At 33.8% G+C, this 10,543-nt stretch overlaps 1 non-coding gene across 1 annotated transcript; it reads left to right on the top strand.

The window, feature by feature from the left end:
* Window positions 1–1,453: 1,453 nt before the first annotated feature.
* On the top strand, window positions 1,454–1,564 carry LOC140894065 (small nucleolar RNA R71). Its single transcript, XR_012153618.1, has one exon. It is a non-coding gene; the product is annotated as a small nucleolar RNA R71 (small nucleolar RNA).
* Window positions 1,565–10,543: the final 8,979 nt, after the last annotated feature.

Raw genomic sequence — 10,543 nt, 5'->3', positions numbered from 1 at the left:
TTAAGTGTATTGCTATTCCACTTGCCTTGCAAAGTTCATTGAAATCATGGTTGAGATACTCCAGTCCATTATCAGTTCTCAACCTCTTTATTTTCTTTCCTGTCTGATTTTATATCAAAGTTTTCCAATCAATACTCTTCTTCAGGGCTTCACTTTTATGCTTCATTGTGTATAACCATACTCTTCTTGAGTAATCATCAATGAAGGTTATAAAATACCTTGCCCCTCCATGGCTTTGGGTTCTAGCAGGTCCCCACACATCCGAATGTACATAATCCAGTGTGCTCTTTGTTGTATGTTCTGCCCTTTTAAACTTGAGTTTAGTTTGTTTCCACAGAACACAATGTTCACAAAAATCCATCTTGCTAATCTGGTCTTTACCAAAAGCTCCTTGTTTGTGAAGTTCAACAAGCTCTCTTTCACTTATATGTCCCATTCTTGCATGCCACTACTTTGTTTTATCCAAAACAACATGAGCATTTAAATTTGCATGATCAGAGATGTTTTTCCTTCTAAGACATATAAGCCATTGTGTCTTATGTCTTTCATCACAACCATCACTCCTTTAGTGATAGTAAGAACAGATTTTACCACTTCTAAGAGTAATAACAGATTTTACTATATGGATCATTAACTATTTTACCACTTCTAAGAGTAATAACAGATTACTTGATCAAATTTATCTTGATTTTTAGGATTAGGTTGTGGTTGAGATGGAAATTTTCCTTTTTCATGAATATTAAGTGCAGATGCAAATTTCGCAAGAGTTTCTTTCAAATCATTCATAGATTGAATGTTTTGAATATTGATAGACTCTTGCTTTTGAATGTATGCATGAATTTCATCTTCAAAATGTTTTCTTGGAGGTGGGATATAAGGAGCATAACCTTGATGACTTTGGTTATTGTGAAAAGGTTGTTGTGAAGGTTGTGCATTATTATCGTTCCTCCAACTAAAATTAGGATGATTTCTCCAACCAGGATTATATGTTTGTGAAAAAGGATCTAATGTTGGTTTTTTAAAATTGTTAACATAATTGGCTTGTTCATGGAGACATTCTTTAAATGAAGGCAAAGTAGGACAATTTTTTGTAAGGTGATCATGTGTGTCACATATATGACAAACAATTTCTTGAACACTTTTTAATTGATCACTCTTTTTCATTTCTAATGACTCGATTTTTCTTGCTAAAGATGCAAGTTTAGCTTGAACATCTACATCATCTTTAAGATGATAAATACCACCCCCATTTGTTGAATTATTGGTTTTACTTGGTGATTCAATTGAGCCTATATTATCCCAATTTTGAGCATTTTCTGCTAATGACTCCAAATATTCTATAGCTTCATTTGAGTTTTTATCTTCAAAAGTTCCATTACACATGAATTCTATCATTTGCCTATCTTTAGGTATTAAACCTTCATAAAAGTGAGAAACTATCCTCCATATTTCAAAACCATGATGTGGGCATGTATTAAGTAACTCTTTATATCTATCCCAACATTGATAAAATGTTTCCCCTTGTTTTTGAGAAAAAGTTGTAATTTGTCTTTTAAAAGAGTTTGTTCTATGGGAAGGAAAAAACTTTTTTAGAAATTATTGTTGCATTTCTTCCCATGATCTTATTGAACTTGATCTAAAATTTTGCAACCATGTTTTAGCTTTATCTTTTAAGGAAAAAGGAAAAAGCTTTAATCGAACAGTATCCATGCTACAATTTTGATCATTATAAGTGTTGCAAACCTCCTCAAATTCTCTTAAATGCAAATATGGATTTTCAGAATCTAAGCCATGAAAATTTGGTAAAAGTTGAATGACTTGTGGCTTAAAATTAAAATTAGATGCATCAGGAGGAAAAACTAAACAAGATGGTGTACTAGTTCTTATTGGATTCATATGGTACCTAAGTGTTCTTGGTTGTTTATGTTTTTGATGATGATTATTATTATTATTATTATTATTATTATTATTATCTTGATTATTAGAATTATCGTCCATGTTTAAAATATTTTCAGTTACTCGAACAAGTCTACCACTTTGTTTACGACTCCAAACAATCATACAATTAAAAACAACATACTATTTACATAATAACAAAATTAAACTTAATTTATACCTCCCCGGCAACGGCGCCAAAAACTTGATACAACTTAAATTGTAATTCACCCAAGTGTAGGTTGCCTGCAAGTAATATACTCGTGAGTACGAGATCGATCCACGGAGAGGATGCTGTAAGTTTAATTTTAGCATGATATATTATAGATGTTAATATTATTATGAAACTTCAAATACACAAATTATAAAATTGTCAAGGTTTCAAAGGTTCATTGTTGGTTTATTTAAGATTGCTTAATAAAAATAAATAAAAGAAACTAAAATAAGAATAAACATAAAAGAACAATGAAATATTTAAAAAAGTATATCATATAATATAGTTTCCACTATATTAATATCAGATTAACCGATATTTAATACATGGTACCCATAATATATATATAGATGAATAAATATAAACATAAAAAGAACAATTAAATATTTAAACAAGTATATCATATAATATAGTTCCCACTATATTAATATCAGCCGATATTTAATACATGGTACCCATAATATATATAAATGCATAAATATAAATTGACATAAAAGTAAATGTTAGATCAAATCACAATATTTCATTTAGAACAACCGGCAGAGCCACGCTATCGTCTAAATAAAATATATGACTTTATGTTATATGCGATAAAGTAAATGTTAGTTGCGGAAAAATAAATGTTATATGCGAGAAAGTAAATGTTAGTTGCGGAAAAGTAAATGTTAGTTGCGATAAAGTAAAAGTTAGATGCGAGAAAGTAAATGTTAGTTCAAATCACAATATATTATTTAGAACAACCGACAGTGTCACGCTATCGTCTAAATAATATATATGACTTTATTATAAATAGATACTTATATTTATAGTATATAATTATTGTAGTATTTATTGTATCATATTTGACAACAAATCAAGGTAACCACATTCAAGGTACCAAGCATTTGATGTAAATAGATAACAACAAATCTTCCAAAATTATACCTACAAATAAGGATCAATTAGAAAAACAAAATAGAAATAGAAAAAGAGAAGAATATACAAAATATAAACAATTTTACTTGAACAACAATGAAACCTTTTCACCTTGACATAAAAATATTTAGCTTGCCATGAACATTAAACTCAAGAGTAAGGATAAAATAAATTTCATACTTGAACTTGAGAAATATGCACACTCAAACTTTTATTCTCACACACACAATATTTATTTTACAAATGAGGACTTCTCTACACTCTTGCATACTACAAAGCTTATACAACACATTTATTTATAGGCCAAATGAGAGCAAGGGTCCAAGACTCATTAAATATGGAATAGTAAAGTTGGTGGGTGCTTGTCTCCTTGAATGTCAATACATTGACCCAACTTTAATTGGCATGTTGGATGCCTTAGAATATCGATTTTGCTTCTGTACAAAACATATAACACGTAGACCTTTGTCTGTAGATGTGTTTTGACAACTCATTCACACCCTTTTGGATAAAATATGAAATACTTATGATATTTTTACTCCAAGCTGGTCATAGTAAAAGTAAATCTGTCTCCATTTTGATGTTTTATTATTTTGATCATCTTAATGAAGTTTTTGGAATTTCTTGTCTTCTACAAAGTTGAAGATGCCTCTTTTGTGATTCTATAGGTTTTAAGATTACTCCATTATGACCTCTGTAGCTTGAGTAATTTTATTTTTACCAAACCTGCGCAAACCGTAAAATACAACATTTTAGTAAAACATTTAAATATAAACACATAACACTAAAATAATACAACATCATAATTTTAATTAAACTTAAATTTTAAAACACACTTTTTAACATATAAATAATTACAAATTTTAAGTTTCATCATCCTTCCTCCGGAGGCTGAAGAGGAAGATGCCGCCGACCTTTAAACCAGAGGAGTTCCGTTTTCATTTTTTGCATTTCATTCTGTTTTAGTTGTTTGGTTGCGTTTTGTGTTGTCTTGCATTGAGGAAAATGTTTCATTTTAGTGTGGGGGGTTGCATTCATGCATTGCATTTCATTGCATTGTTGTTTTTGTTGCGTTGTTGTATTTAGTTCGTTTTTGGATTTTAGCATTATGTTGCATTTTGTATTGAGTTGAGAAAGAAACAGGTAGTCTGGTCAATGATGAAGCTTTGTTTGTGAATTACATGCCTTTATGACAAGTTTTTGCACTGATGGAACTCAGTAGACGAGTGAACTCCTACATACTCTGTGAATTATACTCAAATCTGAATTTTGAAACATACAAACATGGATAGAATTGAGGCATTGTTTGGATTATTTGGGCCTAAATTTTCTTGAATCTTTTGTCCTTAGATGCCCTTTGAGCTTTCACATATATATGAGCACATGAGGTGCATATTTCTGAATTTTGTGCAAAATCATCGTTTACTGTTGATGATTTCTCTTTTCTGCACTGATTAATATTTTTATGAGTTGATTGTGAATTGAGACATGTCTAGAACTCGTTCAAACATCCCTCGAGGCGAACTACGGGTAAACTGTGACTTAGGAGTGATGTAGGCAATTTTTTTGAATTCGTTTGAGCTTTTCAAGCCACCCACTTTATTAATTATCCCTAGTACCTTGTTTGAGCCTGATTGAAAAATGAATGGCATGCGTGCAAACGTGTGGTAAACCCCCATTCGACATTATTTCAAGGTCCTACAACTACTACCCATAGCCTAAACACTGTTTCCTACCTTTAAGGGAGTGAGTTGAATGTTAAAATTATTTTATGCTCCTGAGTTGAATGGTTGATATGGAATGGTGTGATGATAGCTTGAAAGAAAAAGAAAAAAAATAGTAGTGAAAAGGGGATGAGAAAAAAAAAAGAAAAAAAATGATGAAAAAAGTGGTGAAAAAAAGGAAAATTTAATGGTGAAAAGCATTAGAAAAAAATTTGGAGATCAAATAAGTGAAAAGCGGTGTGAAAACTGAATGAAAAGAAGTGAACTCTAAAGATAGACATAATTTACTCCCTCTTTGAATTCTTTTCTTTTTTGTAGCTATAAGCCAAGCCTACATTATAAGCCAATTAAGACCTATTGACCGAGTCACAGTCGCCTAATATACTAGTGAAGAGGGGTTGCGAGAATTTTTCCTATGGACTGTCAATTGACACTATCGATGAGTATGAATTTTTTATCAAAACACGCACACACTAGATTTCTTTGTGTTTAACCGATTGTGAGTGTGTTGATTTAATTTCTATTCATTGTAATCCTGTGAAACCATGAAAAGTCCTCATGATCTATGAATGTCTGAATTGGATTTGGAGGCGAGTGTTTTGAACTTGAGTTGCGGGGTTTATAAGTTTGTGAGGTGAAAACAGTCTGATTTTAAAATTTTCAAAACAATGTGAGTTGGATTGATGGATGTGAAAAGTTTGAAAAATGAACTGAGGCCATTGCTCCATAGTATTTCTTGATTTTTGTTTGCATATTTTGTTTTGTATGACTTGCTCAAGGGCGAGCAAGGATTTAGTGTGGGGGTATTTGATAGTTATGTTTTTATTGCATTTGTTAATGTCATTTTTTAGTTGTTTTGCATTAGTTTACATGTTTTATTTTTGCATTTTGTTCGTATTGCATTTCCGTCTTTGCATGATTGGTTTCTCGTTTTTGTGGTTAGGTCGCATATTTTGGCGGACTAGGACGGAACTTTGGAGGCATGGAAGTGCTGGAATTTCTGAAGATTTTTTCAGCCGCTCGATCCGCAGTTCTTTACCGATCGAGCGGGTGCCTTTTTGATGAAAACAGTAACTTTGGGATTTTTCAGCCGCTCGATCCGCAAGATGTTACCGATCGAGTGGCGCATGTGTTTTGAAGGCAGTAGGTTAGGGATTTTTGGCTCGCTCGATCCGCAAGATGTTGCCGATCGAGAGGGCATCGCTTTCCGCGAAGAATTTTATATTTTTGAAAACTTTGTTATTTTAGACTCTAGGCTTTATTAAGCTTTTAATTCCGTTTTAGGGAGATTATTATCAGATTGTGGAGAATTTCTCTTGGAGGCTAGGTTTTGTTCTTCAATTTCTTCTCTAGTTTTCTTCTTTTCTTTGAATTATTATTGATTTGGTGATGAATCGTTGTAGCTAAACCTTTTATACTTGGTTGAGGGAGACGAAACCTTGATATATTTAATTCATGAGATTCGATTCGTAGTGTTTAATTCTTGTTAAGTATAAATAATTGATTTGGTTTATTTTATGTTTGTATGAGAGATCTTAGGATTGGCCATCTTAGGATTTTGTTTTGCAAACTATAGCTAAATTAGAATTCAAATCCGTAATTATTTGAACAATCTAATTTTCGAAGCAACTACGTTTGATATTTTCTGCTGTTGAATTTATTAAATCGTAGGATCAATTATTGACTAGGTTAAATATAATCGCTGGTGTTTGTGTTGTCTAGGTTCGTCGGTTTTACTAGTTTGAATGCTATCATAAATTTAAATCTAGATCGCTGGAATCCGGGTTGATTTATTGGTAAGGGTTAATCTAGAATGTTGTTTTCTAATTAACTAAAATTAAGGTGAAACAGGAATTTGATTTCCAATGATGAATATTTGATATGATTAATTATTTTTAGGAAATCGATGATTGAATGAATGAATATCAAGGGTGTAGTCAACCGATACCAAGTCTCGTCTCTTATTGATTTCTCCAACTTAATTTTCATTCTTGCATGATAGTGATAATTTGAATATTTAATTGCTTAAATTTTTAGTAGTTAACCTCAAATCTCAAAACCCCCTTTTGTTTACTTAGGACACATTAAATTTACCTTTCCTCGTGGGAACGATCCCTACTCACACTACTACATTTTTAGTGATTATCTGATTGAGTTGGGTAATTTGGGCGTGACACGATTAAGCACTACCAAGACGCTATAGTTATAGGGGAATATATAAGTACCCAGCGGAGTCGCTCTCTTAGCATGGTACTGTGTATTCATGGCGCCCCTGAGCAGACTGTTTTACCCAGGATTTTAAAGTCATTTGCAAGCTCATATTTGTTTATATATCATTGCTTTCTTATTCAGCGTAGTCGCTCACGTCCTTATGTTTGGTGTTCTTGGGATACCTTGTGGCGGCGCAGGTTTGAGGCTGGACGGTCCCGATGGTTCGCAGCAGGGTTGAGGCTGGTACCTGAGTGGAGGTAGTTGTTAGGGAATTTTATACACTAAACTTTCGATATGGTTGTATAATAGTATTATACAATTTTTACTGTCGTCGGTTGTATTCTGTCGATTATATTTGTTGTATTTAAACTATCCACTATTTATGCTTTAATTAATTATTGCATGGGCTAATTACTCTGATTAGGTAGTGGATCCGGGTAGGTCGCTACAGTTTCAGTCGTGTTGGTTTCGGTAATCATGTCATTCTCCATTTTTGAAACCATTGCACAGATTTCTTCATGTTCATTTTCAACAACATTGACATTATTGACATTGACTTCTTTCTTGTACCTGCAATCATTTTTACGATGTCCTTTCTCTCCACATTTGAAACATTTTCCAAAGAACTTTTTCTGGCCATTTTCGGGCTTCTTGAACTTCTTGTCATTACTTACCTTGAAGTTCTTTTTAAACTTGCTTGCTTCGGCAATATTAACATTAGATGATTAATTGACATTGCCCTTGGGATTACGAGGCATAGTCTCCTCTTAAATCCTCAAATGTTATCGCAACTCTTCCAAGGTTATATTGTCTCGGTTGTGTAAAAGTTTCTTTCTATAACCATTCTAACTTTGGGGTAATTTAGCAATAATAGTCCCCACTTGAAAGGATTCAAAAATTTCAACTTTTAATTCACGAAGCTTGTTAACAATGAGTTGTATTCATGTATTCGATCAAGAACAGACTTTGTATCAGTCATGACAAATTCAAGATACTTCAAGATAAGGAATTTGTTTGTACCTTCTTTTTCAGTTTGTATTTGTATTCAAGAGAATTCCATATCTCTACTTGGATTCAATTGAGTTTTAGAGATCATAAAGTCTGTCGGAGAGTGTATTGAGAATGTGACCACGACATATCACCATATCTTCTTCACGCTTCTTCTGCGCAACTTTGATTTTTTTAGAGTCTTCTTTCTTTGGTTCCGGAAGCGGCTCCAACTTTGGATCGTGAAAGAAACGGTGTACGTGGTTGGTTATGTAAAATAAGCAATGTTGTACTTCGTGTTATAACACCACAGACAACACAGTGCGACGGAAATTTAAAGCGTAAATAAAACACAAGTAATTAATTTTGCACGAGTATAAAAACTCGTGCGGGCGCCTTAGGGCTAAATATCACCAGTAAACGTAAGATCAGTCTTACAAAGTAATCCTAGTGATTTTACGAAAAGTCATTAAATCCTAAATTTCTCAACAAGTCGAGAAATCAAACTTGCATCCTAAATAAACAAAGTATAAAAGAAATTGGATGCAAATCCTGTAGCCTAAATTTAAGAGACAGAAAAGATCTTCAACAACACAGTTCCCATAGTGTTGTCTCTTATGTCTTCAACACGAATGGCAACACGGGGACAAGCAACAACGATGGTTGCAAACCTTGCTTCAGAATTCTTCAAATTCTTCAATGGAATTCTTCAGTCTATGCGCAGAGAATTGTACTTCTGAAGTCTCTCCATCTCGTGCGTGAAAACCCCTTTTATAGATTAGCATCCAAGTCTTGAGGGTTTCCTTAGATAGAGTCCTACATTAATAAGGAAACATGTTTTAGTAGGAAATAAACTCTATCAAATCTTGCAAATCAAATCTTGATAATATCGAATAATATTATATCTCATAACTACCTTATCAAGACATGATTTAAGATTCGACAAATATATCTTTAACATATTCGAGATATCAACTATATATTTACCAAATATTCTATCTTGTCTAGAAAGCAAAATCTAATAATATCAATTAATATAAGGGCCGAAATTTCAAGGAATAAATTCCTTTCAATATCCCTTTTTTTGCTTTCTGGACAAAAAATCACACAAGCAAACATAATCATAAACTCCCCTTGAGTTTAAAAATTCTTCTCCCCCTGAATTTTAAAGTTTGCCCCTGAAGTGTTGTCCCTTGTATCGTAACACGGTGGATAACATGGACAATAACACATGGGATTCTATAATTCATATATCAGAGAATAAGTGGGGTACAAGATGTTAGTCTAGTTAAAGCATGTAAGAGCACTTGAGATCCATAACTCGAACAAACAAAAATACTTATATTAAAATCAAAATTAAACAACTAAGCAAAGATGAGAAAAGAAGCAAAATCTAAATTTGATCACTATCAGATCCATCTTGATCAGAAGCTTCATCCTCATCATCTTTAGTCCCAGATGGACCAGCTTCAGCTTGTGCACTATCTCCCCCTGTTTGGCCAGAAATGCCAAGTTGTCTCCGACAATTAGCTAAGACTTTGATGTAGAAGGCAATATTTTCCTGTGCTTGAGCAATCTTTTCCTCAGCACGAGTCATCAGCAGCTGAATTGTGGCAGTGGTGAATTCCAAGGGAGTAGGAGTAGGCACTGTTTCTTCAGTGTTGTCACCCGTGTTGGCAACACCGGGTGCAACATCAGCAACATCAGCAGCAGGAGTAGGAGTGGCAGTCTAGGGCAAATCTAGAACTCGATTTCCCTTAAGAAGTCCAGCTGCTAACTTCAAAATCTCAGGTTGATCAGTGAGGTCTTCTGTAATATTGCGAATGAATGCCTGAGATTCCAAAATGCCATAAATCAGAGATGGGATGACAGCTTAGTATACTTGAGTCCTCCATAAGCAATTTGGAGCACTATGCGAAATACTTGCTTCCCAAAATTGAAAGGACTCCCAGTCCCAATGGCATACAAAATGACCGCCTGTGGTCTTGTGATTACTGTTGAGTTGGATGAAGGAGTACAGTTCTTACAGCTATCTTGTGCAGCACAGAATAAAATGATGTGAGCTTAGCTGCAGAAAAATGGTCAGAGAACTTTTTGACCAAGCCACCCGTGAGAACAGAAATGACTTCATTGATTTCTGGAGGCCGGCCTTCATCAACATCTGGGGTTAAATAAAGTGAATTGATCACGGCTGGAGTGAACTCGAACAACCTACCCCGAAGATACACCAAGCCATATTTTGCAGATTCTGGATCTTCAATGCTTGAGGTTAAGTTGGCGTAGAACTCCAGAATCACCCTCTTACAATAGGGTATCACCGCAACAACAGTAGAATAGAGTTGTCTAAGTTTCAAAAAATCAATCAGATTGTACCTATCATAGGAGAGTACATCAATGTTCCTCTCATCCAGTAGACCTCTATAAGCGAAGAGAGGCCAAACAACAGCAGCATCACCAGAATAAAACATGAGGGAATGAGCATCATCCATGTTATAGTCCTCATCAACAGTGTTGTCCGTGGTGTTGACAACATCAACAACAACACTGGAATTGGTAG

Source organism: Henckelia pumila, chromosome 3, assembly GCF_033568475.1.
Source record: "Henckelia pumila isolate YLH828 chromosome 3, ASM3356847v2, whole genome shotgun sequence".
NCBI classification, from domain to species: domain Eukaryota; kingdom Viridiplantae; phylum Streptophyta; class Magnoliopsida; order Lamiales; family Gesneriaceae; genus Henckelia; species Henckelia pumila.
This window is presented reverse-complemented; position numbering and strand designations above follow the sequence as displayed.